Source organism: Pristis pectinata, chromosome 2, assembly GCF_009764475.1.
Source record: "Pristis pectinata isolate sPriPec2 chromosome 2, sPriPec2.1.pri, whole genome shotgun sequence".
Classification (NCBI taxonomy): Eukaryota; Metazoa; Chordata; class Chondrichthyes; order Rhinopristiformes; family Pristidae; genus Pristis; species Pristis pectinata.
In genome coordinates this window covers 19,740,869-19,765,693 of record NC_067406.1, presented here as the reverse complement: position 1 = coordinate 19,765,693, position 24,825 = coordinate 19,740,869, and the positions used below count along the sequence as shown (strand labels likewise).

Below are 24,825 nucleotides of genomic sequence, written 5' to 3'. Positions count from 1 at the left end.
CAAGATCCCTCTGATCCTCCACACTGCCAAGAGTCCTACCATTAAGACTATATTCCGCCAACTAGTCAGTTTTTACACAGAGAAATCCAAGTGTGAATGTGGCAGAATAAACCAGAGAGCCAAGCACCCAAACAAAGACAGGAAATGCTGGAGAATGTGCAGACATGGTGCTAAGGAACCAAGGGGTTAAACTTCTACAAGTCTTCTCCTACCCATCTGACAAAACTTCAGTGTCAGATTGGCAGTAACTGGGAATGGAAAGGGTCAAAGGCTATTTCTCCTGTGTTGCAGCGAATGATCATATAAACCACCTGTGAAAACACAAGGCCTACCACGGACGTCCCCACTGTACGTTAACAGGAGAAAGATCCAACTTACACATTTTCGATAATTGCCAAAAGAAGCAGAGGGGGAGACATGGAGATTTATACTGGGGAGGAGCTGAGGAAGTGGGATGTTACAAGCTTGATGCATTGCCAGTGGAAAGAGATTGAGGACAGAACTGAATAAATACTGGAGCAGAAAAACATAAATGTGTCTATGTGGGTTTAGGGCTGAGGAGTGGGAGTAATTGGATAGCTTTTGCAAAGGGCTAGCATGGGAATGGTGGACTGAATAGCAGCTATCCATGCTGCATGGAATTATAGCGAGTTACAGCACAGAAAGAAGCCATTCATCCCTCCTGCAATATATGCTTCCTGTCATGTAACTTTAAAAGAGTGATTGCTTTAATAGCTGGTGATGGAATGAGTGTTTAAGCAGGTCATGGGAATACTGCCCATTATAAGATGCCTGAACAGGTCATAAGACAGCAGAGTCTCATCTCACCACATTGAGCTAAATAACACAGAACAAACTGATGCTAAACTCCATTGTTCTTTGTATCAACTCAAAGTTGAGTAGCTTGAGAATTTTACAGAGAATGATCTGAGTACTCAGATTAAATGCACAGAGTCATCAGTAATAACACAGGGATCTGCAGACAGCAGGTATGGTCCAGCCAACTAAGTGAACAGATGGAAGGTGGTTCTTAAGCACTTACAGTTCTACTGGATTTTCACCTAAAGTCCACAAGGGAAACTGCTTCAGACAATTAACACAAGTATGATTAATAGCAAATTAAACTAGGAGATCAGAAACTTGTTTGAAACCAAAGAGGAGGAGGAGGCTGTGATTCATAGGAACAGTTCTGAATGACAGAGTAAAAAAGCAGAACAAAGTGTGCAGTATGACTTTGGATTCCTTTACATTAGTGATATTTAATAACAAATTGCAAGACTGTACATTTTGTGATGCTAGAACCAGTAACAGTTAACAGAAAGAACAGTTTCTAATAATAGCTGGAACCATTAGGAGGATGAGCTAAGATGAGAAGGATGGGATTAATGGGACTTAAAGCCCAGGAGTGAAGGTGGAAAATTAGAAAGTAAATTCGATAAATGTTCACAAATCAAGAGTGGCATTGTTGCAACCATGACACCAGGAACATTTGGCACAATGTGACACATACTGATGCAAAGGGCTACAGTGGAATATAAGAAATGAGAGCAGAGGGTGCAGAAAATATTCACGGGAGTGTTGCCTGGACTAGAGGGCTTGAGTTCAAAGAAGAGATTGGATAGAATATCGAACATAGAACATAGAACATTACAGCACAGTACAGGCCCTTCAGTCCATGATGTTGTGCCAATATTTTATCCTGCTCTAACATCTATCTAATGCTTCCCTCCCACATAGCCCTCCATTTCTCTATCATTCATGTGCCGATCTAAGAGTCTCTTAAATGTCCTGAATGTATCTGCCCCCACCACCTCTGCAGGCAGTGCGTTCCATGCACATCCCCCTTATGCCTTCCTCCAATCACCTTAAAATTATGCCCCCTCGTGTTAGCCATTTTTGCCCTGGGATAAAGTCTCTGACTGTCCATTCGATCTATGCCTCTTATCATCTTGTACATCTCTATCAAGTCACCTCTCATCCTCCTTCTCTCCAAAGAAAAAAAGCCCTAACTCAATCAACCTATCCTCATAAGACATGCTCTTCAATCCAGGCAGCATTCTAGTAAATGTCCTTTGCACCCTCTCTAAAGCTTCCACACCCTTCCTATAATGAGGCGACCAGAACTGAACACAGTGCTCCAAGTATGGTCTAACCAGAGTTCTATAGAGCTGCAACATTACCTCATGGTTCTTGAACTCAGTACCCTAATAAAGGCCAATACGCCATACGCCTTCTTAACAAACCCTATCGACCTGCGTGGCAACCTTGAGGGATCTATGGATGTGGACCCCAAGATCCCTCTGTTACTCCACACTGCTAACAGTCCTGCCATAACCTTGTATTCTGCCTTCAAATTCGATCTCCCGAAATGTATCACTTCACACTTTTCCGCGTTGAACTCCATCTGTCACTTTGCAGCCAGGTCTGCATCCTATCAATATGCTGTTGTAATCTACAGCAAACTTCAACACTGTACACAACACCACTAACCTTTGTATCATCAGCAACTTACTAACCCACCCTTCCACATCCTCATCCAAGTCATTTATAAAAATCACGAAGAGCAGAGGTCCCAGAACAGATCCCTGCGGAACACCACTGGTCACCGACCTCCAGGCAGGAAAACTCTCCATCTACGACCTCCCTCTGTCTTCTATGGGTGGAGCCATAGGCTGGACTGTTTCCCCGTAGCAAAGGAGGCTAGGTGGTTGATCTTATAGATCTCTATAAAATTATGAGGGTGAGAGATAGGGGTAGATAGTGACAGTCTTTTATTTCCCAAGGTAGGGAGTCTAAAATTAGAGGGCTTAGGCTTAAGGTGAAACACTTATAGGGGATCTGAAGGGCAAGGTTTTCACACAGGGCATGATAGTGTAACAGTTAGTGTAACGCTTTACAGCGCCAGCGAACTGGGTTCAATTCCTGCCGCTGTCTGCAAGGAGTTTGTACATTCTCCCCGTGTCTATGTGGGGTTCCTCTGGGTGCTCCGGTTTCCTCCCACATTCCAAAAGACGTACAGGTTAGGAAGTTGTGGGCGTGCTATCTTGGCGCTGGGAGCGTAGCGACACTTGCAGGCTGCCCCCAGCACATTCTCAGTAACGCAAAAAGATGCATTTCACTGTGTGTTTTGATGTACATGTGACTAATAAATAAATATCTATATATATCTTAGGGAATGAGCTGCCAGAGGAGGTGGTAGAGCCAGGTACATTAACAGCCTTTAAAAGACATTTGGACAGGTACATGGATAGAAAAGGTGTAGAGGGATATGGACCAAATGCAGGCAAATGGGACTAGTGTAGATAGGCGACTCGGTCGACATGGATGAGTTGGGCCGGAGGATCTGTTTCTGCACAGCCCTCCAGCCTGTCTCACCATTCAATAAATCCTGGGCAACTGAGCTCTACTTCCTCCTTACTCCTCATAACTGCCTGCCCTCTGTCCAGAAATCTCCCTCCTCCTTGAATGTCTTCAATGACCCCATCTCTACAAGTGTCTGGCAGAGAGAATTCCGAAGATTCAGCACCATCTGAGAGAAGAAAGCCTCCACACCTCCATGTTAAATGGGACAATCTCTCATTCTGAAATGCTGACCCTTTTCTTGGATTCCCCCACAAGGGACAACATCCTGTCAACATCTTCCCTCTGAGAGAATTGTCCGTTTCAGCCACAGGAAATTCAGTGCAACAGCCTCATTGGGGGAAGTGCAGTCAATGACTAGTTTTGTGGTCAACAACTGCTTCGGATAAACAAGGTACAAGATGGCTCACTTACGGTTTAAATTCTTCAATCCCTGGCATCATTTCAGTTGATTCAGGGTAGATTGCAATGATAACTGGAAGGATGCACAGTGATAAATCCAGGCTCAGATGACAATTGATTCACCTCTCACAACTGTCTGACATGGAAGACACAATTGGTTACCCCCTATAGAGAGGTCGACCTATCCCCACTGGATTCTGAATAGAAATTATAAACTAAATGAAAAGAAGCCCATCCCTGGCAAAGTAGATTGAAGTGGAGAATCTGAGCAGTATATTCCAGTACGTCATAGACAGTGGTGGAGAAATTTATCCTCAGTCACTTGCACTAGGTGCACAAAAGGGCATCCATCCAAATTTCTGTCTCAGCGTATTAAACGGTCAAGAGGTCGTCCATTAAGTTTGGTGGAACAAAAGGAGCTGGTAGGTGCAGACAGCGAATATCTGTCAACACCGTTCTGCAAACTCACCTTCCCCCCTCCTTGTCAGCTTCACAAGATTGTACAGGTTTCAGTTTGATTTCTATAGAGCAGTTTCATGGGTTTGTGCTTCTTTAGATTGTTGCATTTGGCATGCCTTTTCCTTCAGTAATCACTTGTGGTCAAGGACGACTTGCTCTCACTCCATTTGAGAGGAGCAGAAGATGCCAGTGCATGATTTCCTTTAAGGCTGTAAACACTGACTTTTAATGTTAGCATCAGTGATACAAAGAATCTGCATTATCACAAAGTAAATCCTCTGAACAACAGTAGGCATGGTATATTGCGGGCCATGAACAGATTTTCCATGATTAGAATGATTTCATTAACAAAAAGTAAATAAGAACCAAGTTCTGAGGAAGGATCATTGACCTGAAACGTTAAATAGTTTCTCTTTCCACAGATGCTACTTGACTGGCTGAGTTCTTCCAGCATTTCTGATTTTGTGAGGTAAATTTGTAAGTTGGTTTATTTTTGTCAAATGTTACTGAGGTACAGTGAAAAACTTGTCTTGCATACTGTCAAACAGATTGTTTCATCATAACAGTGCATTGAGGTAGTACAAAGTAAAACAATAACAGAGTGCAGAATAAAGTGTTATAGTTACAGAGAAAGTGCAGTGCAGATAGACAATAAGGTGCAAGGCCATAAGGAAATAGATTGTAAGGTCAAAAGTTTATCTTATTGTACTAGGGGACCATTCAATAGTCTTATTACAGCAGGATAGAAGCTGTCCTTGAGCCTGGTGGTACATGCTTTCAGGCTTTTGTATCTTCTGCCTGATGGGAGAGGATAGAAGAGAGACTGTCCGGGGTGGGTGGGGTCTTTGATTATGTTGGCTGCTTTACTGAGGCAGTGAGAAATGTAGACAGTGTTAATGGAGGGGAGCCTGGTTTCTGTGATGTGCTGAGCTGTGTCGACAACTTTCTGCAGTTTCTTGCAGTCACTGGCAGAACAGTTGCCTTACCAAGCCGTGATGCATCCGGATAGGATGCTTTCTATGGTGCATCAATAAAAAATTGCTGAGGGTCAATGGAGAACCCATTCTGACTTTCATTGCACCTGGGACAAAAACTGAGTTGGCAGCCCTCTGACTGTAGTCCACAAGAGCCTGGGGAAGGTTAATGCAATTTGAAATGTGTTGGTTGCTTGTCTGGCTTACGGTAAGCCAGTTACAGAGGTGTTGATAGTACACTGCGTGTGCAGACAAATGTATGTGTAGCCTTGCCAGCGCTGACTCTCCCTCCCTCCCTGAAGTGCAGAATGCTCACCAAAGCACTTTTCCAGCTGGTAAATGATCTGGAACTCAGAAAACCTGATCGCTGCTACACAGCTAGTTACACCAGTAAGACAACTGGCAGGCGAAGTGAAACCGTTTCAGTGCTCTGTTGTCTGCCTCCTGCAACCTACCCACCTTCTGACATGAACCCTGATTGCAAGCAGCTTACATTTGGGAATAAAGAAAAGGCAGCCTGCTTCTGACAGGAAATTTGTCCACCAGCCCTAATGGTACTTGTGACTGCAATCAGGGTATCAAGTGACTGCAGCATATGGGCCAAAAACCATTCTTAAACCCAATCTATTTTGCAATCTCTCCGGGCAATTTAGAAAAGCCAGAGGACTGGTTTCCAGACGGAGATGTGAGGAGGGGCAGGAAAAGTTCAGGCTTTCAACTTTCCAGAAGGGGAGACTTGTCTGAGTGTGTACGAGGTGATGAACCATTCAGAAAAGGTCGGTGTAGGAACCCTGTGATACAGGCACAACCTTATATTGGGAGGTCAGGAAGTTGTAAGTGCTAAATATAAGGAATGAGAAATGGAGGAAATGCCTGGATTCAGATGAATTCTGATCTGAGAAGACTCCAGGTTCCTTCTGAATATATGTGCAAAATGGGCAAAAAGGCCAGTTTCATTTGTATCTATCAAGAGATGTGTCAATTCTAATACTTACAGAGTTGGACTCATTCAATTTGATTTAACTTAATTCACTTTAGTGAAACCCACTGTTGAAAATAATCATGGTGAGGCCAGTCTTGCCTATTAACTGCCTGTTGAGTTCTGGATGGACAACTATTTTGGCAGCCATTATTCCTATTGGAATAAGATGGGAATCTCATTAATGGAACCATTTGGAATGCAAAGGATTGTCAAGACCCCAGAGCCATTTCAATTCACCCTGCACAGCTCTTTCTATGCCCTCAACCCTCCTTCAGACTATAGGCTGTACACTTTGCGAAGGGAGCCATTTCCAGCAGGGTTAAAAGGTTGCATCAGATTCAGACCAAAAGTTGCAAAAAAATTTTGACTGCATGCTAGATCTGTCAAAAGAAAACATTGGTCTATTTAAACCTCCTGAGCTGCACATGGCCAGAGATCTTCGGGAGCTTGGCTTTGGCTATGGACTTCCCCAATTGGCTGCTACCGAGGCTACTGAATCTCTGGCATTGGCTCAGCCAACAGCTCAGGGAATGATGAGTGAGCCGATGTGATGTCATCATGAGGGAAACACATGGGACAGCTGCCTAATAAAATCGCTCATTTAGTCTCAAGGACCCTGTAATTGGAAGGATGGTGGAGCCATAATGAGTAGGGCGGAGATGCTACTACCAGTGTCATTCACTTCTCCAAGTCAGGCCTGGCTGTTGCCTCTATTGAGGTGACTTCCTGTCCATCTCTACAGCAGAATGTTGATGCCTTTCAATAAACAGTAATCTCTCATGTTTAATATATTGCTGACAGCAATAAATATAGAATAATCATTACTGAGCAATGAAATACAAATTAATTAATCCAAGAGACATTTTCCCTATACCGAAGTTTAGGGAGCTGATGTTTGTTGATCCTTGTATAGATTTCAGGAGATCTTGCTGCTATTAAGATAGGATGAGACCACACCAAAGTATCATCTTCTCTTCTTCTAAGACAGTATAATGTGCTTTTGAGACGGGCCAACAAAACTGCAAAGGTTGATTTCTGGGATGAAAGTGCACTCCTATGACAAGGGTTGAGCAGAATGTTCCTAAATTCCTTCCCTAATCCCTGTAATTCTGCTTAGCTGTTGCTAAACAAACAGCACAAATGTTAATGCTGGATTTGCATGTTAACCTGCATCAAGGTTAATGGCAGGACTCTTAGCAGTGTGGAGGAACAGGGGATCTTGGGGTCCACGTCCATAGATCACTCAAGGTTGCCGCGCAGGTCAATAGGGTTGTTAAGAAGGCATATGGAGTGTTGACCTTCATAAGTCGGGGTATTGAGTTCAAGAGCTGCAAGGTGATGTTGCAGCTCTGTAGAACTCTGGTTAGGCCACACTTGGAGTATTGTGTTCAGTTCTGGTCACCTCATTATAGGAAGACATGTGGAAGCTTCAGAGAGGGTGCAGAAGAGATTTACCACGATGTTGCCTGGATTGGAGAGCATGTCTTATGAGGGTAGGTTGAGTGAGCTGGGGCTTTTCTCTTTGGTGAGGAGATGAGAGGTGACTTGATTGAGGTGTACAAGATAATAAGAGGCATAGATTGAGTGGACAGTCAGAGACTTTTTCCCAGGGCAACAATGGCTAACATGAGGGGACATAATTTTAAGGTGATTGGAGGAAGGTATAAGGGGGATGTCGGGTTAAATTTTTTACATAGAGAGTGGTGGGTGCATGGAACACACTGCCTGCAGAGGTTGTGGGGGCAGATACATTAGGGACATTTAAGAGACTCTTAGATCGGCACATGAATGATAGAGAAATGGGGGGCTATATGGGAGGGAAGGGTTGGATAGATATTAGAGCAGGATAAAATGTCAGCACAACATTATGGGCTGAAGGGCCTGTACTGTGCTGTAGTGTTCTATGTTCTATATCAATTCCAGCAGCTATGCTTAAGAATAAAAATTAAATAACCAGTTTCTACTGCCTCATTAAATATCACCATATCATGCTTAATATAAAATTGTTTTACAAACAGAAAATGCTGGAAATACTCAAAAGGTCAGAGTGGAGAGAGAAACAGTTACCTTTCAGGTTAATGACCTTTGATTAGAATAATCATTAGCCCTCACATAAAAGGAACATTTAACAATTCTGTCATTGCTTCAGAGGATGTGAACATCAGCACTTGTAGGCCATCCCTAATTGTCCCTTGAACGTTATCATTTGCTTGACCATTTCAGAGGATGCTTGACTCAATCACATTGGTCATTTTGACCACATGTAACCCAGACCTGAAAAGCATGGCAGGTTTCCTTCCCTGAAAATTATTAGCAGATCAAGAGGCTTTCGAGTACCAGCTTTATTTAATTACTTGAATTAAAATTCTCCATCTGCTCTGATAGGATTTAGACCCCTGCCCCAGGATATCACTCCAACAATTTAACTAACACATTGCCTCACTGTTACTAACAAAAAAACAAAATGCTGGAAGAGCTCAGCCAGTCAAGCAGTGTCTGTGGAACAAGAAACCAGTTAACGTTTTGAGTCGAAGACCCTTTATCAAAAGTGAGAAAGAGAGAAAGCAAGTCAGTTCAAGTAGCAGAAAAGGGTGGACAACGGGAATGTCAGTAATAGGGTGAAATGATGGGCAGTCATTGAATAGATAGTTGAACTTCTTTGTCTGTGTAATGAGTTAAGTGTGAAGTCTGGGTGATGTGGTATAGTCTAGCCTCAGGGGACGTAGTAAGTACCAGGGCAATATACAAATGAAAGGAAAAACTAGAGGGAGAGGAATGGCAACAACAAATGGCCAGTCCTGATACAAACAGAAAGGAAGAACAAGTTGTCTGAAGTTGAAGAATTCAATATTGGGTTCTGCAGGCTGCAACAAGCCCAGCAGAAAAATGAGGTGGCATTCCTCAAGCTTACGTTGGGCCACATTTTAACAGTGCAGTAGTCAGAGGTCAGTGCAGGATCGGATGGTGAATTAAAATGACAGGCAACCAGAACCTCAGGGTCACTCCTGCAGACTGAACACAGGTGCTCAGTAAAGCGATCGCCCAATCTGCCCTTGGCTTCTCCAATGTAGAGGAGAACACCAAATGCAGTAGACTAGATTAGAAGAAGTGCAAGGGAATCACTACTTCACCTGGAAGGATTGTTTGGGTGCCTGGATGGTGGGAAGGGAAGAAGTGAATGGACAGGTGTTGCACCTCCTCTGTTTGCATGGGAAGGTTCCATACAATGAGGAGTGGTGGATAGGGATGGATGAGTGGATGAGGGAGTCCACAGTGAGTGATCCCTGTGAAAAGCTGAAGGGGAGGAAGAGGGGAAGATGTGACTCGTGTTGTGATCATACTGCAGCTGGCGGAAATTGCAAAAGATAATGCATTGAAAGTGAAAGCTGGTGGAATGGAAGGTGAGTACCAGGGGAACTCTATCTTTGTTCTGTCCCGGGGAGAAGGGGTCAGAGCAGACATGCAGGAAATAGAGGAAATGCAGTTGCAAGCTCCATCCACTACAGAAGAGGAGAAGCCATGCTTCAGGAAAAAGGCGGACACTTCAGAGTGGATGGCCTTATCATTGGAACAGATGTAATGGAGACAAAGAAACTGGGGAAAAAGAATGGCTTCCTTACAGTGGCCAGGGTGAGATGATGTATAGTGAAGGTAGCTGTGGGCTTGAAAAAGGTGCTAGTGACTCATCTGTCTCCTGGGATGGAGAATAAGAGATCTGGAAAGGGAAGGGTAGTGTCAGAGATGGACTATATGAATGTGAGAGCAGGGTGGAAATTGGCAGCATAAGTGATAAAGGTTTTGAGTTCTGTGTAGATGTGAGGTATGCAACACCTATATTGTCGTCAAAGTATCGGAGAAAGAGTTGGGGAGGAGATACTCCCAAATAAGCCTGGAACAAGGACTGTTCCACATATCCAACAAAATGACAGGTGTAGCAATGGCTCATGTGGGTTCCCGTAGCTACACCTTTAGTATGGAGAAAGTGAGTGGAACCGAAAGAGAAGTTGTTGAGCATAAGGAAGGGTTCTGCCTATTGGATGAGTGTGTTGGTGGAGGGGAACTGGTTGGAGCTCTGTTTGAGGAAGAAACGGAGGGCCCTCAAACCTTCCTGATGTAGGGTGGAGACACAAGAGATTCTGCAGATGCTGGAAATCCGGAGCAACACACACAGAATGCTGGAGGAAGTCAGCAGATCAGGCAACATCTATTGGAGGGAAATGTAGAGTCAACATTTCGGGTCAAGACCCTTCATCAGGGGTGGAGGTGTAAAAGGGCTGAACATCCATGGTGAAGATGAGCCAGTTGGGACCAGGGTATCGGTGATTGTCAAAATGGTGGAAAGCATCAGAAGTGTTGTAGATGTAAGTGGGAGGGGACTGTACTGGGGTGACAGGATCAAGTCAAGGTAGGAAGAAGTAAGTTCAGTAGGGCAAGAACAGGATGAAACAACTGGTCTACTGGGACAGTCCTGTTTGTTAGGAGATAGAAGCAGCAACTTGTGGTTGGTGCACTGGCAGGCTGGAGGTTATGGAGGGGAGATGTCCTGATAAAATGAGATCTGTGACAGTCCAGGAGACAATGGGCTGACGTTGGTAAATAGGACGACGGTCCAGGGAAAGCTATGAGGATGTGCCTGAGAGCTGACATTTGGCCTCTGCAAAGTACAGGTCAATTTACCAGACTACGACAGCATCAGCCTTGTCTTTGGATCTAATAACAGAATCTGGATTGGTTTGCAGTGAGCCAGTGCTTTATGTTCAGAAGGGGATAGGTTGGAATGAGTGAGGAGAGTAGAGAAATCATAGGCAACGCATCACACAGACAAGGGAGTTAAGTGTCGATTCAACAGCTACCCTTCATTTCACTCTATTACTGACATTCCCTATCATTGCTCTCCCGACTTTCTCTGCTGCTTAGACCAACTTGCTTTCTCCTTTCCTCTGTTCTGATGAAGGGTCTTTGACTTGAAGTGTCTCCTCTTTCCACTGATGCTGCCTGACTGGCTGAGTTCTTCCAACAATTTGGTTCTTGTTTTAAATTCCAGCATCTGCAGTTTTATTCAGTTACTTCACTTCTACTGCCTAGCAGGAGCACATTTTAAAGATTTAAAAGAAGCTGATTTGAGTGAATCGATGAACAAAAATTGAACTTACACTTTTGAAGCAGAAATTCCACCAGTCTGCTCTCCAGTTTGTTGGCTGCCTCGGTTAGGTGGAGAAAGTTATCCTCTAACTTGATTGTCACGGGTATCTGGCTTGGCTTCTTCAGCATAACTTGAACACTCATTTGACAAAGCAAAAAAAAACTTAATTTCATAACAACACCGGGTTTGAAATAAATGATACACTTTAGGAAAAAAACGTCAGTATGAGATGTTGTTAATTAGTTCCCTTAAAAAATATTGAGACGCTCAAGTGAAATGTCAAGGGCTGTATGTAGAGAAGATGGGTGAGTTGGGATGCAGTAGTACATGGAGGTGAAATATGGATCTTAAAGGTTTGGTGTTTCTCAAGGAAGGAAAGATAAGAGGTAAGGTATTCAGTAAATGAAAATCAAAAGTTGCAGATATTGGAAATCTAAAATAAAAACAGTAAAATGCTGGCAACAGTCAGCAGGTCAGGCAGCATCTGTGGAAAGAGAAACAGAACAAATGCTTCAGGTGAGTGCATCAGAACTAGGAAAGACAAAACAAGTTGGTTCTAAGCTGCAGAGAGGGTGAGGGAGGGTTGTATGGGACAATAGATAGGGCACCCTTTCATAACTGATAGGATTACTGTGGGGATAGGCTGTAGAGATCATTCATTGGATGGGTTATTGGGGGCAGTGAGAATGAAGGAATCTGGATAAAGGAATCTGAAGGAGGGCAGTTAGTGAGTGAGAACACAAAAAAAGGAATGTGAAAGTTGCAAAATGCACATCTTAAAAACTAACCTGCATCTCTTTAAAAAGAGGGATATTTTGGCTGTGGCAGAGTGTCAAGGTTATTCTGATGGTCATCAATACAAAGAATATACAACCCAGGGGGCAGCTACTACTTTCTGACACAGCACTGGAAGCCTTGGTCTATGTGTGGGAGAGGAGATGTCCCACACCGTCAGCGGACCAGGAGGACTGCTTGATGCAAGCTGAGAAGGCAGTGCAAGGCAATGGCTGTGGAATGTTTTGCATGTAGTGCAGCCGAGAGACTTTCAGCTGCAAAAAGATCAGATCTCACACACTTGGTCAATGTCAGTCAAATGTCGAGTCCCACAAACTGCATCACCAACCTCAGCCAGGGCTCAAAGGAACACACCCTCATCATTTACCTGCCTGCAATCTCTGTCATTCAGCATGCATAAACTGCCAGCTTTTCAATTGTGTCCGCCACATCTCCTAAATGCATTGTGAGACACTCACCAACACATATCCCTTCGTCTCACAGGACAAGCAAAACAGCACCAGCACTGACAAATTGATAGGGGAAGGGGACTCTCCAAAAGAAGAGTGACCACGTCAGAGTCCATGGTCAATGGAGGGTTGGACCCATTGATGTTATGTTCATACTCAATCCACCTTCTCACATCACACCTACCCCTCAACCCACAATCTCTTCTAATTTACAAGCTGCAGATGGTGTCAGCATGCATCTTTTATTTTCACATAGCCAACCTACCCCAATCCTTCCCGCACTCTCTACCTTTCTCCTCTCAGATGGGCAAGTACTGAAACCAGGTCAGGCAGTGGTTGAAGTGTTTGAGAGTGAAGATGAAGACGCAATATCACTTAACTTGGGGAAGTGAGAGTGGGAAAAGTTAGCCTGGGTACAAGCTTCCCAGAGACTGTGTCCCACATGTACCCTGCTGGACAAGGTTCTTATGAGGGCAGCCTTAAGGAGAAGGCTGATGAGGATGAGTCTGGTGCATGGCTGACCACTCAGAACGCACGCATGCAATATCAAGGAAAATGGATGTCCAGTGTCAACCTTGCACATGGGACTTCACAGAGTTTAGCGTCCTTTCTTTCCAGCAAGGCGGTGGCAGCTCTATTTTCACGTTTACAGCCCTGACCATCTTGCAGCATCTGACAGATGATGCCTCAACCCCATCACAGCACAAACAGAAGCCACACAGTGTACGAGTGATCCAGGAGAAGCTCAGATTTCTTTCATGCAGGATCACACATATTAGACACATTAATGCATACACATGCATCCCAAATGTGTTCAATGATTATCAGATAGACTGGGGGTGGTTTCAATTCCTGATAGGGAAAGCAGTCAGGATGCAGTTGGTTCACTCAAAAATAGCACTGGGAGACTCAGCCAATTTTAAACAGTCAATTCTCATTGATTATTTGAGGAGAATGTTCCTCAAAAGTACTTGTAAGATTTTAATTTTGAAAAGTTGACTCAGGATCTTCCACTGTTATGGCCCAAGTAAGGGCATTTTAACCTTTATTTGACAAATCTTAACTGACTATTGGTAGGTTACATACACAACATAATGACTTCACAAAGAAAGCTAAACCGTATCCAAGATACATGCTTGGACAAGTTCCCAGGCATGACTCTTGGGAGTATGATATCATCATGTGCAATCAGAAATATAGGATTACATGATACTCAGTAACTAATGGACCCAACAGATGTGTGGTGCATGACTGTTAATTTTAAACTGACTTTGTTCAAATCTGTGCAGAATTGATTATTTAAGTTATTTCTGCAAAGAAAGACTTTCTCATAAGTTTGAATCATCCTCCAGTAAATTTATAATGGATATAACAAACTGATTATAAAATGTGAAGTTGGCCAATGGAGGTTACAAGGGGCTAATGCCTCTGGATTGCATGACTCTTGAATACGTAATGGAAATTGAAATTTTTTTTTAAAGAAAATAAAGGCTTTGTTGACCATGGATTTTGGGGAGCCGTATCATTCAGGTTATCATGAAAATTAGTGACAGAATTCGACAATTTATCAACAAGTCAACAGGTTTGAGTGAGAGCAGTGAAGATGGAATGCTGTTGGCAGAGACTAAACAGCTGCTGTATATAACAGGGTTTCTTGTTCTGCTTTCATTCTCCTAGTGCATAGTTGTTTCCATATTTCCTCACAACAAAGGAGTCTTTTCTGCCCACTGAGTCCATATTGGCTCTCAGTGCAATCCTAATCCCCTACTTATTTCCCAAGAACCAATTCCCTCACACATACCCATTAACACTCCCCAATTCCCCCACCAGCCTCTACACTAGGGATAATTTACAGTAGCCAATTAACCTAACAGCCAGCATGACTCTGTGGTTAAGAAGGCATATGGTGTAATGTCTTTCATCAATCGTGGAATTGAATTTAGGAGCTGAGAGGTAATGTTGCAGCTATATAGGACCCTGGTCAGACCCCACTTGGAGTACTGTGCTCAGTTCTGGTCACCTCACTACAGGAAGGATGTGGAAGCCATAGAAAGGGTGCAGAGGAGATTTACAAGGATGTTGCCTGGATTGGGGAGCATGCCTTATGAAAACAGGTTGAGTGAACTCGGCCTTTTCTCCTTGGAGTGACAGAGGATGAGGGGGGACCTGATAGAGGTGTATCAGATGATAAGAAGCATTGATCGTGTGGATAGTCAGAGGCTTTTTCCCAGGGCTGAAATAGTTGCCACAAGAAGACACAGGTTTAAGGTGCTGGGGAGTAGGTACAGAGGAGATGTCAGGGGTAAGTTTTTTACTCAGAGAGTGGTGAGTGTGTGGAGTGGGCTGCCGATAATGGTAGTGGAGGCAGATACGATAGGGTCTTTTAAGAGAATTTTGGATAGGTAAATGGAGCTTAGAAAAATAGAGGGCTATGGGTAAGCCTAGCATTTCTAAGGTAGGGATATATTCGGCACAACTTTGTGGGCCGAAGGGGCTGTATTGTGTTGTAGGTTTTCTATGTTTCTATGTTTCTACGTCTTTGCAATGTAGGGGGAAACTGGAGATGCCACTTGGTCACATGACAAAGATGTAAACTCCATACAGCAGCACCTGAGGTCAGAATTGAAACTGGGTTGCTGGAGCTGTGAGATGGCTGCCCTACCTGCAGCACATAGCCTGGGAGCACATACCATATGTTATAGAGTTATAGAGACAGGCCCTTCAGCCAATTGAGTCTGGTCTGACCATCAAGCACCCACTTACACTAATCCTACATTGATCCCATTTTATTCTCACCATATTCCCATCAACTCTGCCCACATTCACCTACAAACCAGGGGCAATTTGCAAAGTACAATTAGCTTACTAACCTGCTTTTAGAATGTGGGAAGAAACCAGAGCACCCAGAGTTACAGAGTTAATTGACCAAGGCTCCCTGATCTAAAACATTAACGGTTTCTCTTTCCACAGATGTTGCCTGATCTGCTGAGTGTTTTCATCATTGTCTGTTTATGTCTCCAGATTTCTAGCATTTGTAGATTTTTGGTTTTTTGTATCAGATCTCCATTAGTTGTATTTAGTTAAAATTTCCCCCAAATTCGGAATAATTCAACTGTAGTATTGGTTTTCTGGTACTTAAAACTTGCATACCTCAAGTTAATTTTACTCTGGATTTCTGGCTGTGTTGATCACAGATCCTTTCTGTACCCCCTCCTAATCCCAACCATTCTTTGTAAAGCTATGATTACAGCCTTTATAGCAGTGTAAGTAAACTCTGCTAGGATTTGATTTCATTTTCTCTGAGTGTTGGAACGTAGTGAAAAGGCCTGAGGGAACAGAATAGAAATCATGCAGCAAGTCTGTAATGTTGCAAGTTTGAATGTTATCTCCAAATGTTTTCCAGGTTTATCACTATCAACTCCAGAGCACTGTGCTTTCCAACACCTTGTCTGGAGGTCATGGATTAGTTAGTTTCCTTCAGCAGGTGGAGTGCATAATTAATATTGGCTTGCTCCTGAGATCCTCACCATCACTGAAGTCAGTCTTCAGCCAAGTTAATTCATTCAATATGATATCAGGAAACAGCTGAGAGCCCTGGATGCAGCAAAGGCTGAGGGACTAGAAAACATCCTGGCTCTAATCATGAAGACCTCCACTTCCAAACAAGCCGTACTTCTAGCCAAGCTGTTCCAACAACAGTTACAACATGTGGATCAACTTAATGTGAGAAATTGCTCAAGTATGTACTATTTGCAAAAAGCTGGGCAAATCCAATTTGGCTAATTACCTCCCAATCAGTCACCTCTCAATCATCAGCCAAATGATGGAAGGGGAGGCCAACAGTGCTATTAAGTAGAATTTACTCACCAATTACTGATGCCCAGTTTTGATTTTGCCAAGACCACTCAACTCCAGACCTCATCATAATCTTAGTCCAGAAAGGACCACAGAGATGAATTTCAGAGGTGTAGTGAGAGTGACTGCTCTTGACATCAAGGCAGCATTTAACTCAGTATGATGTTAAGGAGGACCGGTAAAATTGAAGTCAATCAGCATCAAGGGATAAAGACACAATTGGTTGGAGTCATATCTCACACAAAGGAAAGTGGTTGTGGTTGGTGGAGATAAATCATTCCAGTTCCAGGACATCTCTCTGGGTGTTCCTCAGGGTAGTATCCTTGGCTCAACCACCTTCAACTGCACTATCAATTACCTTTATATCGACCTATGACAGAAGGTTACAGCACGGTAGTGCAGCGGTTAGCATAACGTTTTACAGCGCCAGCGACCTGGTTTCAGTTCCGGCTGCTGTCTTTAAGGAATTTGTACATTCTCCCCGTGTCTGCCTGGGTTTCCTCTGGGTACTCCGGCTTCCTCCCACATTCCAAAGACGTATGGGTTAGGAAGTATTGGGCATGCTATGTTGGTGCCGGAAGCGTGGCGACACTTAAGGGCTGCCCCCAGAACAATCCGCGCAAAAAAATGCATTTCACTGTGTGTTTCAATGTACATGTGACTAATAAATATATCTTATCTTATCCTTCCATCGTAAGATCAGAAGGGGGGATGTTTGCTGGTGATTGCACAATGTTCAATTCCACAACAAATGAAGCATGCAGCAAGACCTAGACAACGTTCAGGCAAGTGTACCACAAAAGTGCCCAACATTGACTTTCTCTAACAAGACAATTATTACTATTGCCAAGTTCCCCACCATCAAAATCCAAAGACCAGCCACGTAAGTACTGTGTCTCTAAGAGTATGTCAGAAGCTGGGTATCCTGCACTGAATATATCACCTCCTGGCACAAAGGGATTTCCACTATCTCCATCCACTTGCCTCCGACATCTCTCGAGAAACTCACCATCCAGGACAAAGAAGTTTACTTGTTTGATACCCCATCCACCTGCTTAAACATTGATTCCCTCCACCACCAGTGCAAAGCGGCTACAGGGTATACCATCAGCAAAATGGAATGCAAGTATCCATTCAGGCTACTCCAACGTTTCCCAAGCACACAGCCTCTACCACCAAGAAAGGCGAAGGCTTCAGGTGGATGGGAACCACCACCTACCGGTTCCCCTTCAAGTTGCACACTATCCTGACTTGGAAATATATTCTTTGTTGCTGGACAACTCCTGAAGCTCCCTGCTCAATAGTACAGTGGGAGTATCTTCATACCAGAAGGCTGCTGCTCATTAACATCTCAAGGACAATTAGGGATCAGCAACAGACGCTGATCTGCCAGCAGTCTCCAGATCCGGAAAAATGAGTACGTTAAATAAATATATCAGTGACCTCTAGCAGAAGCTGCAGCAAATTCCGACCATCCTTCCATTCCAGCCAAAATTAGACAAAGTGCTGTAGCTGAGCTCCACTACATACTCTCAGCTTTCCCTTCACCATGAGCCTCTTTCCACTCCCAGTCTCAGTTTCCCACCTCTCTCTGCTGCTACCAGAAACTTTGTCAACACCAGATTTGACTTATTCAATGCTTTGCAGCCTGTTCTCTGGACAAAATGCCAACTCTCCAGAACAATGTTGCAATGAGTTCCATCCACCCTTGTCCTCAATGACCTTTGCTGGCTTCCCACTGTACAATGCATTGATTTTAAGTCAGTCTTTCCTGTGGTCTCTGGCATTTGCTCCTACCTATGGCATTTCCTCCATCCCATTTTGCACCCTCTATTTGATGACTCTGTATCCATTTTGCTCTCTTCTAACACTGGTGACATCATTTGGCCATCGTGGCTCCACACTCTGAACACCTGAATACCTTGCTCCAGTTCCCCTGTCCACAAAAATCTGCTCAAAATTTACCTCTTTGTACAAGGTTTTTGTCAGTCTGCATAACTCTTCTAATATGTCTACTAAGCAATTGTTTCCTCTATCCTTTAATGAGGTAACTCAGGACATTTTGCTACTGTAGTTGTGCTGTATAATTTCTAGCTGTTTGCTTCTTTATTATGTGCTAAAGAAACCCATGAGATTCAAGAGACAGAATATCCTTTCTTGCTGAAAAAGACACAGGAAGTAGTTAAGACTCCTTGGTGATCGTGGGATTGAACCAAACTGACCAGATGCAGCCAGATGTTTTTCCTTCTCCACTAAAAAGAGAATTATTTTCTTTCTGAATGTCATTTTTTTGTGAAAGCCACCAATATGCAATAATTGCACATTTTAGCACTCGATACAATACTGACAGCAGTTTATGAAGATTTAAAATCTGCAACTGATAGGATGTTTCTTTGTAAGCTTGTTATTACAGATGTGGGGAGAATAGAATAAGGACCAAAGTCTCAGGATAAGGACTTAGACATTAAAAGGTTAAAGATAGCTTCACCAACGGGGAAATATTCAAGGCAGAATAATGAATGCATTTTTCCAATTCCTCTGAGATTATCTAAATACACTGAATCGTTCAAGGTGGAAATACTGTTTAAGTTTGGAAACGTTCAACATGGAACTGAGCTGATATCACCAGCCAAAGCCAGTGTTGCCTGACTGAATAAAGGAATTGTGTTGGTTACATCACAGAGCTAATGCATTGCCTTTGCACTGGTGGAGAAATAAGCCATGAGCAGAGCAAGGGGAGCGAATATAAAAAGTTTATGTAAGTGGATAGGAAGATGGCAGCTGTGGGAAATCTGACTTTATTCAATTTGTTCGGAGGAATAAAAAAAGACAAATGGTGAGAAACTCTTCAGTGTTGGTATTCAAAATGAGTTGGTGATCTTGTATGAAAGCATGCAGGTATGGCAAGCAATTCAGAGAGTAAGTGGAATGTTTGCTTCTACTGGAAGGGGATTGGGATCCAAATATCAGGAAGTCTTGATGCAATTGTACAGGGTTTAGTAAAACCACTTTTGTGTATCCCAGGTACAGTTTAATCTGAGGACAGATAGGCTTATTTTAGAAATTAAGACCAAAGGTTCACCAGAATAAGAGGGTAGTGATATGGGGACAGATTGATTATGATGGGTCTTCTTTAGCTAAGATAAGATTTCTTTATTAGTCACAGGTACATTGAAACACACAGTGAAATACATCTTTTGCGTAGAGTGTTCTGGGGGCAGCCCGGAAGTGTTGCCACTACTTACTAACCTGTATGTCTTTGGAATGTGGGAGGAAACTGGAACACCCAGAGGAAACCCATGCAGACAGGGGGAGAACATACAAACTCCTTATAGTCAGTGGCGGGAATTGAACCAGGGTCACTAGCACTGTAATAGCATTGTGCTAACCGCTACATTATCTAGAGATTCCAGCAGCTGCAGCCTCTTGTGTCTCCCTTCTTTGTCTGGGTTTGGTTGTCTTGATACCTTTTGTGATTCTAGAAACAGAGGCTATCTGAGAGGCTGTTTCCTCAGATGGGGAGTTTAGAATTAGGGGGCATAGTGTTGGTCATTTGGGGCTGAGAGGAGAAGAAATTGCTTCATTCAGAGTGCTGTGAATCTTTGAGGTTCTCTAACCTAGTGGTTGGTAGATGTGCAGTCATTGAGTATGTAGAAAGCAGAGGCTGAAACAGTTTTGGACTATCAAGGTACATGGTGATCGGGCCAGAAAGTTGAAGTCAAGAATCAGCCATGAGTATCTAATTGAACTGCAGAACCCCTCTGAGGTTGCAATATGGCCTTCTTCTTCTTCTACTTCTTATGCTTAAACATATCTAATTTGGACACTAGACTGCTGTAATATAAACTGAAAATGTGTCCATTTGTTATGAAACCTGCTTGACTGGATATTAAAACTAATTATTTCAACTGGCTTACACACACCATTCCTGAACATTGAATTATTTCAATCAATTATCCGCAATTGTGTTTCACTATAAAACAAATGTCCTACCGTGTGAAAATGTCTTGTTTATCCTGTGGAGGAAACGTAGCAAATGTTAGGGAACAGGGGAACAACTGAGGTTAAAAACATTACAAACATTATGGACATCATAGAAATTTACTCCACTAATAAAGAGCAAATTAGCCATGACTGTTCAAATTGGTAGAGGAGCATTCAGGATGGTTTTGAATCCATAGACCACAGTGAAGCTCTGCTTAAGGGATGGAAGGAGTGCACCACATTACAACTTAGCCACTCGCCTGCTCCAACAGGCATCTCCTGAACCATCTGTTGTTCTCACGTCGGCCTCATCATTCATTTCAGAAACCCCTTTGTATAAAAGGCATCCTCGATCCAAGGCATTGCCTGAGAAAAAGCACAATGATTATGTCTGCCTCTATTCAGATTGTGAGTTCCAGAATCCTGCTACTGTCTGCCTGAAACATTTCACCTCAGCTCCCTTCACCATGGTCCTATTTATTGTACTCTTGTTTATTGAACTCTGTGGTCAGGAAAGGGGGCTCTTCTTCACCTCCTTATCTATGCCCCTCTTAATTCTTTACCCCTCCACCAATATATACTCTGCTCAAGCTCTGTATTCCAAAGAGTTAGATAAATAGAACAGAGAACATAGAAAAACTACAGCACAGTTCAGACCCTTCGGCCCACAAAGCTGTGCTGAACATGTCCCTACCCTAGAAATTACTAGGCTTACCCATAGCCCTCTATTTTATTTAGCTCCATGTACCTATCTAACAGTCTCTTGAAAGAACCTATCATATCAGCCTCCACCACCGTTTCCGGCAGCCCATTCCACGCAATCACCACTCTCTGAGTAAAAAACTTACCTCTGACATCTCCTCTATACCTACTCCCCAGCACCTTAAACCTATGTCCTCTTGTGGCCACCATTTCAGCCCTGGGGAAAAGCCTCTGACTATCTACCCGATCAATACCTCTCATCATCTTATACACCTCTATCAGGTCCCCCCTCATCCTCCGTCTCTCCAAGGAAAATGATACAGAAGTTGATGGTGCCGTGACAAAGAAAACTTTAAAGTGACAAAGATATTCATGCACTGATCAGGAAGAAAGGTGGGGAAAATGTGAAACAATCCATTTTGGAGAGAACAAATAAGACAGGGAAATACACAATAAATGTTAGAAGTGCAGAGGAAAAAAATTGTCCACTGATCCCAGGAGAAGCAGGTTAGGTGATTAAGAAAGAAGGTGGGTTATTTTCCTGTAGTTTCTGTAGCTAATGCAATCTTTCTTCATAACTAAACTTCTCCAGCCCTGGCAACGTCCTCAATAAATCTGAAGGGTCAATGATCTGGAACGTTGACTCCATTTCTCTATCCATGGAGGCTGCATGACCTACTGAATATCCTGCAATATTCTTTCTGTTTCATATTTCCAACATCTACAGATTTTTTGTTGCTTTTCATCCTCATAAATCTCCTCCACAACCCTTTGTCACATCATTCCTAAAGCATTATGTCCAAAAGTGTACACAGTAATTTAAACTGTGAAGTAAAACACAGTTGCAGCATTACTTCTCTGTTCTTACATTGTATATTTGGGCCAATAAAGATCTCATAAAATTTCCTGACCACCTTATCTATCTGTCCTACCACCTATCTATTAGCATGTCTATGGGTTCCTCTGTTCCTCTACATTCTCCACACTCTTGTGAAAACAGAGACTGGATGTGTGAGCAGAGAAACCCTCTCCCATTTGGTTTGCCATGGCAGCTCACCCATGTAATACTACTTCACCTCTCTTTCTCCATATTCCTTGCTATTCTTTTTCAGTTCTATATCCAACGTTTTCCTCAGCATTTCCCTACATTCTTCATCTGTGGTTTTCAAAGAAGCACATCCATCATTCTATCTGTGAAGAATTACTCAATGAACAAACAAGCTTTTCTATGGGTATAAATCTCAGATAATCCTGTTAGTAGGACAATCACATCACAACTTTCTAAAGCCATTCCAGCAAGCTTTCATGGAGTCACAGAACTATACAGCACGGAAATAGGCCATTCGGCCCAATTCATCCATGCCAATCAAGTTGCCAAACTGAGCTAGTCCCATTTACCTCTAAACCTTTCCTTTCCATGCACCAGTCAAAACGTCTGTCAAATGTCATAATTGCGTCTGCCTTTACCACTTCCCTTGTCAGCTCATTCCATGTACCCACCACCCTCTGTGTGGAAAAGTTGCCCCTTGGGTCTCTTTTAAATCTTTCCCCTCTCATTTTAACCCTATTCCCTCCTAATTTTAGACCTGGGAAAATGGCTATTCACCTTATCTATGCCCCTCATGATTTTGTAAACCTCTTATAAGGTCACCCTCAGCCTCCTATGCAGCAGGGAAAAATGTCCTAGCCTATCCAGCCTCTCCTTATAAACACAAACTTTCCATTCCTGGTAACACCCTTGTAAATCTGATTTGCACACTTTCCAGTTTAATGACAACCTTTTTCCAATTTAATGTCATCCTTTGTTGGATCAAGTATAGCAACTTTCATGGCTTCTGGTCAGCTCACCAAGGAGCATTTACGTGGTCTTTTTCAAAGTACTACCATGGGGTGTTTTACATGGACATGATTTGACCTCTGATCCAACAGTGTAGAATGCCCTCAGCATGATTTTGGTGTGCTAGTCTGGTTTGTTGTGCTGGAATCTCTGGAGAATTATGGAAATAGGGAAATAAAAAATGAAAAGGTGAAAGAAGGAAAAATGGAAAAGAGTGAAAGAAGGAGTCAGAATGGAATAGACTGAAAGAACAGAAATAAAAGAGTAAAAGGAAAGTGAGTGACAGAATGAAATCAAGTGGAAGAGCAAAGGTAAACCAGTGTAAGAAAGGGTGAAGGACGGGAAGAGTAAGAAAGAGAAAGAGTGAAAGAAAAAAATGAAAGAGAATGAAAACGTGGAAGAAATGAAAGTGGAAAGAAAAGGGACTTAGAAAGAAAGTGAAAGACGGTAAATAAAGTCAAAAGGTGAAAGAAAGGAAGAAAAAGAGTGAGGCCGAGGGTGAAACAAAAAGAAGTAACAAAGGGTGAGAATGAGAAAGACGAAAGGATGGGGGAAAATAAAGAAAAGAAAGAGAAAGAACGAAAGTGAAAGTGGGAAAAGAAAACAAAAGCGCAAGTGAATGAAAGAAAGTGAAACAGAAAGTTGAGAAGAAGAAAGTGAAAGAGAGAAAGTGAAAGAAAGAATAAACAAAAGGAAGAATGAAACAGAACATAGAAATGAAAGAAACAGAGGAGTGAAAGAGTAAAAAGAAGGTGGGTAAAAGGTGAAGTAAAGCAAGTGAAAGAAAGGCAAAGAGAGTAAATGAATGAAAAGAAGAAAGAGGAAGCCAAAAAAGAGAAAAGCTGAAAGACTGAAACAAAAAGGAAAAGAAAGAAGGAGAAAAGAAATCTTTTCTCTTGTTTATTAATTATTGAGGATGCAGACGTCATGGAAAATTCAAGGAACCACCTTAAGCATTGCTGTTCCCTTGTCCATCCCCGTTCATCACGGAATGTGGCACAACTGCAGAGCTTTGCTTTGATCTGAGTACTTGCAAGCAGTTCTGTTTTGTGAAAGAGTGAAAGAAAGAATGAAAGGATGAAAGAGTGAATAAAGGTAGGAAAGAAAGAAGGTTGATGCTTATGGCAAAATCTAAACTAAACAGTGGTTCACATTTTCTCAAGGCCTGCTTCAGATTTCCAATTTCCAATAAAACTGCTTGCAGTGCACTGAGCAAAGCAGATTAGATCAAAGCTCTGCAGTTCTGTCACATTTAGTGATGAATGCCATTAAATGCCTGGACTTAAAACTCGAGTGGTCTAATATTATCCTGACAGATCAATTTTCTTCTGAGTATTATCTTATCTTGGCAATACTCCCACATCGGTGTTGGAGCCGCTTCTTTTTACTTTGTACATTAACGATTTGGATGATGGGGTAAATGGTTTTGTGGCTAAGTTTGTGGATGACACCAAGATAGCTGGAGGAGTAGGGAGTATTGAGGAGACAGGTAGGTTTCAGAGAGACCTAGATAGTTTAGGAGAATGGGCAAGGAAATGGCAGATGAGATTCAATGTTGAGAAATGTGCAGTTGTACACTTTGGAAACAGAAATAAACGGGCAGATTATTATTTAGAAGGGGAGAAAATTCAAAGTACAGAAGTACAAAGGGACTTGGGTGTACTCATGCAGGATACCCTAAAGGTTAACCACCAGGTTGGATCGGTGGTAAAGAAAGCGAATGCTATGTTGGCATTCATTTCGAGAGGTATAGTGTATAAAAGTAAGGAAGTGTTGATGAGGCTCTACGGGGCACTAGTGAAGCCTCATCTGGAATACTGTGCACAGTTTTGGGCCCCATATCTTAGGAAGGATGTGCTGATGTTGGAGAGGGTTCAGAGGAG

The 24,825-nt window shown here is 42.8% G+C and overlaps 1 protein-coding gene across 1 annotated transcript in view; it reads right to left on the bottom strand.

The window, feature by feature from the left end:
- Positions 1-24,825, bottom strand: part of LOC127580373 (E3 ubiquitin-protein ligase TRIM39-like) — a 38,966-nt gene that overhangs the window by 3,048 nt on the left and 11,093 nt on the right. The gene's annotated exons all lie outside the window — the stretch shown is intronic.